We start from the raw sequence: 5000 nt of genomic DNA, 5'->3' as shown, positions 1-5000 counted from the left end.
CCGTCCGACCTCCTGGAACCCAAGATGGGCATCCAGGGTCCCGAAATCCGTGTCCCCGAAAATCTCCGCGAACCTTTCCTGGCAATATTGTAGATGCGGCACCCGGCCCAGCCACCGGGGGCAACCGCCGAAAGTGTCCGCCCTCCTGGAGCGAAGGCCCGGGCAAGGCCCGTTTCAAAAACCTCATACGGACTTCCGGAGCCCGAGCCCCGGCGCCAGGTCGACCCAGGGCCGACCTCCCGGGCCCCAGAGAGGCTCGTCTCCGCCGCGGAAGCCGCCCGCCGCCCGCGCCGAAGGCCCCCGGGCCCGCCCGGCCTCCGGGCAGGGCACCGGGGAGAAGTAGGAATCGTGGCCGGGCTCCTGGAACTCCTGCCCGGCCTGCCCCGCGGAAGCATGCCGGGTTCTCCCGCCGCGCCGTGCAGGTTCTTCCGCCCCTCGCCGGGGTAGCCGGGCTCCAACCGCTGGGCCCCGCAGCGTGGAAGGGCCCCTGCGAGTCGCCCCCCGGCCTGCACGCCCGCCGTGCAGTCGACCGGGTCGAAGCCGGAATCGCGGCCGGGTTCCTGGAACTCTCGCCCGGCCTGCCCGCCCGGCCCGCCCCCCGGGCCGGGGCTCCAGTCGACATGGAGCCAAACTCGGTTTTGACCCCCTCCTGCAGCACGGTCCGGCCCCGGAGGTTCCTCCGTCCGACCTCCTGGAACCCAAGATGGGCATCTAGGGTCCCGAAATCCGTGTCCCCGAAAATCTCCGCGAACCTTTCCTGGCAATATTGTAGATGCGGCACCCGGCCCAGCCACCGGGGGCAACCGCCGAAAGTGTCCGCCCTCCTGGAGCGAAGGCCCGGGCAAGGCCCGTTTCAAAAACCTCATACGGACTTCCGGAGCCCGAGCCCCGGCGCCAGGTCGACCCAGGGCCGACCTCCCGGGCCCCAGAGAGGCTCGTCTCCGCCGCGGAAGCCGCCCGCCGCCCGCGCCGAAGGCCCCCGGGCCCGCCCGGCCTCCGGGCAGGGCACCGGGGAGAAGTAGGAATCGTGGCCGGGCTCCTGGAACTCCTGCCCGGCCTGCCACGCGGAAGCATGCCGGGTTCTCCCGCCGCGCCGTGCAGGTTCTTCCGCCCCTCGCCGGGGTAGCCGGGCTCCAACCGCTGGGCCCCGCAGCCTGGAAGGGCCCCTGCGAGTCGCCCCCCGGCCTGCACGCCCGCCGTGCAGTCGACCGGGTCGAAGCCGGAATCGCGGCCGGGTTCCTGGAACTCTCGCCCGGCCTGCCCGCCCGGCCCGCCCCCCGGGCCGGAGCTCCAGTCGACTTGGAGCCAAACTCGGTTTTGACCCCCTCCTGCAGCACGGTCCGGCCCCGGAGGTTCCTCCCTCCGACCTCCTGGAACCCAAGATGGGCATCTAGGGTCCCGAAATCCGTGTCCCCGAAAATCTCCGCGAACCTTTCCTGGCAATATTGTAGATGCGGCACCCGGCCCAGCCGCCGGGGGCAACCGCCGAAAGTGTCCGCCCTCCTGGAACGAAGGCCCGGGCAAGGCCCGTTTGAAAAACCTCATACGGACTTCCGGAGCCCGAGCCCCGGCGCCAGGTCGACCCAGGGCCGACCTCCCGGGCCCCAGAGAGGCTCGTCTCCGCCGCGGAAGCCGCCCGCCGCCCGCGGCGAAGGCCCCCGGGCCCGCCCGGCCTCCGGGCAGGGCACCGGGGAGAAGTAGGAATCGTGGACGGGCTCCTGGAACTCCTGCCCGGCCTGCCACGCGGAAGCATGCCGGGTTCTCCGGCCGCGCCGTGCAGGTTCTTCCGCCCCTCGCCGGGGTAGCCGGGCTCCAACCGCTGGGCCCCGCTGCCTGGAAGGGGCCCTGCGAGTCGCCGCCGGCCTGCACGCCCGCCGTGCAGTCGACCGGGTCGAAGCCGGAATCGCGGCCGGGTTCCTGGAACTCTCGCCCGGCCTGCCCGCCCGGCCCGCCCCCCGGGCCGGAGCGCCAGTCGACATGGAGCCAAACTCGGTTTTGACCCCCTCCTGCAGCACGGTCCGGCCCCGCAGGTTCGCCCGTCCGACCTCCTGGAACCCAAGATGGGCATCTAGGGTCCCGAAATCCGTGTCCCCGAAAATCTCCGCGAACCTTTCCTGGCAATATTGTAGATGCGGCACCCGGCCCAGCCACCGGGGGCAACCGCCGAAAGTGTCCGCCCTCCTGGAGCGAAGGCCCGGGCAAGGCCCGTTTGAAAAACCTCATACGGACTTCCGGAGCGCGAGCCCGGGCGCCAGGTCGACCCAGGGCCAACCTCCCGGGCCCCAGAGAGGCACGTCTCCGCCGCGGAAGCCGCCTGATGCCCGCGCCGAAGGCCCCCGGGCCCGCCCGGCCTCCGGGCAGGGCACCGGGGAGAAGTAGGAATCGTGGCCGGGCTCCTGGAACTCCTGCCCGGCCTGCCCCGCGGAAGCATGCCGGGTTCTCCCGCCGCGCCGTGCAGGTTCTTCCGCCCCTTCGCCGGGGTAGCCGGGCTCCAACCGCTGGGCCCCGCAGCCTGGAAGGGCCCCTGCGAGTCGCCCCCCGGCCTGCACGCCCGCCGTGCAGTCGACCGGGTCGAAGCCGGAATCGCGGCCGGGTTCCTGGAACTCTCGCCCGGCCTGCCCGCCCGGCCCGCCCCCCGGGCCGGAGCTCCAGTCGACATGGAGCCAAACTCGGTTTTGACCCCCTCCTGCAGCACGGTCCGGCCCCGGAGGTTCCTCCGTCCGACCTCCTGGAACCCAAGATGGGCATCTAGGGTCCCGAAATCCGTGTCCCCGAAAATCTCCGCGAACCTTTCCTGGCAATATTGTAGATGCGGCACCCGGCCCAGCCGCCGGGGGCAACCGCCGAAAGTGTCCGCCCTCCTGGAGCGAAGGCCCGGGCAAGGCCCGTTTGAAAAACCTCATACGGACTTCCAGGGCCGGAGCCCCGGCGCCAGGTCGACCGCGGGCCTCCCTCCCGGGGCCCAGCACGGCTCGTCTCCCCCGCGGGAGCAGCCCGCTGCCCGCGCCGAAGGCCCCCGGACCCGCCCGGCCTCCGGGCAGGGCACCGGGGAGAAGTAGGAATCGCGGCCGGGCTCCTGGAACTCTCGCCCGGCCAAGCCGCTCGGCCCGCCCCTGGGCCGGAGCTCCAGTCGACATGGAGCCAAACTCGCGGTTGAACCTCTCCTGCAGCACGGTCCGGCCCCGGAGGTTCCTCCGTCCGACCTCCTGGAACCCAAGATGGGCATCTAGGGTCCCGAAAACCGTGTCCCCGAAAATCTCCGCGGACCTTTCCTGGCAATATTGTAGATGTGGCACCCGGCCCAGCCGCCGGGAGCAACCGCCGAAAGTGTCCGGCCTCCTGGAGCGAAGGCCCGGGCACGGCCCGTTTGAAAATCCTCATACGGACTTCCAGGGCCGGAGCTCGGGAGCCAGGTCGACCCCGGGCCTCCCTCCCGGGCGTTAGGGCGGCTCGTCTCCCCCGCGGGAGCAGCCCGCTGCCCGCGCCGAAGGCCCCCGGACCCGCCCGGCCTCCGGGCAGGGCACCGGGGAGAAGTAGGAATCGCGGCCGGGCTCCTGGAACTCTCGCCCGGCCAGGCCGCCCGGCCCGCCCCCCGGGCCGGAGCTCCAGTCGACATGGAGCCAAACTCGGGGTTGAACCTCTCCTGCAGCACGGTCCGGCCCCGGAGGTTCCTCCGTCCGGCCTCCTGGAACCCAAGATGGGCATCTAGGGTCCCGAAACCCGTGTCCTCGAAAATCTCCGCGAACCTTTCCTGGCAATATTGTAGATGCGGCACCCGGCCCAGCCGCCGGGGGCAACCGCCGAAAGTGTCCGCCCTCCTGGAGCGAAGACCCGGGCAAGGCCCGTTTGAAAAACCTCATACGGACTTCCGGAGCCCGAGCCCCGGCGGCAGGTCGACCCAGGGCCCACCTCCCGGGCCCCAGAGAGGCTCGTCTCCGCCGCGGAAGCCGCCTGCCGCCCGCGCCGAAGGCCCCCGGGCCCGCCCGGCCTCCGGGCAGGGCACCGGGGAGAAGCCGGAATCGCGGCCGGGCTCCTGGAACTCTCGCCGGGCAGGCCGCCCGGCCCGCCCCGGGGCCGGAGCTCCAGTCGACATGGAGCCAAACTCGGTTTTGACCCCCTCCTTCGGAACGGTCCGGCCCCGGAGGTTCCTCCGTCCGAGCTCCTGGAACCCAAGATGGGCATCTAGGGTCCCGAAACCCGTGTCCTCGAAAATCTCCGCGAACCTTTCCTGGCAATATTGTAGATGCGGCACCCGGCCCAGCCGCCGGGGGCAACCGCCGAAAGTGTCCGCCCTCCTGGAGCGAAGGCCCGGGCAAGGCCCGTTTGAAAAACCTCATACGGACTTCCGGAGCCCGAGCCCCGGCGCCAGGTCGACCCAGGGCCAACCTCCCGGGCCCCAGAGAGGCTCGTCTCCCCCGCGGGAGCAGCCCGCCGCCCGCGCCGAAGGCCCCCGGACCTGCCCGGCCTCCGGGCAGGGCACCGGGGAGAAGCCGGAATCGCGGCCGGGCTCCTGGAACTCTCGCCCGGCCCGCCCCTGGGCCGGAGCTCCAGTCGACATGGAGCCAAACCCGGGGTTGAGCCCCTCCTGCAGCACGGTCCGGTCCCGGAGGTACCCCTGCCCGACCTCCTGGAACCCAAGATGGGCAACTAGGGTCCCGAAAACCGTGTCCCCGAAAATCTCCGCGGACCTTTCCTGGCAATATTGTAGATGCGGCACCCGGCCCAGCCACCGGGGGCAACCGCCGAAAGTGTCCGCCCTCCTGGAGCGAAGGCCCGGGCACGGGCCGTTTGAAAAACCTCATCGGGACTTCCAGGGCCGGAGCCCCGGCGCCAGGTCGACCCCGGGCCTCCCTCCCGGGGCCCAGCACGGCTCGTCTCCCCCGCGGGAGCAGCCCGCCGCCCGCGCCGAAGGCCCCCGGACCTGCCCGGCCTCCGGGCAGGGCACCGGGGAGAAGTCGGAATCGCGGCCGGGCTCCTGGAACTCCCGCCCGGCCTGCCCC

The sequence above is a fragment of the Alligator mississippiensis genome, unplaced genomic scaffold (genome assembly GCF_030867095.1).
Source record: "Alligator mississippiensis isolate rAllMis1 unplaced genomic scaffold, rAllMis1 scaffold_20, whole genome shotgun sequence".
In the NCBI taxonomy this organism is placed as follows: Eukaryota; Metazoa; Chordata; order Crocodylia; family Alligatoridae; genus Alligator; species Alligator mississippiensis.
This window is presented reverse-complemented; position numbering follows the sequence as displayed.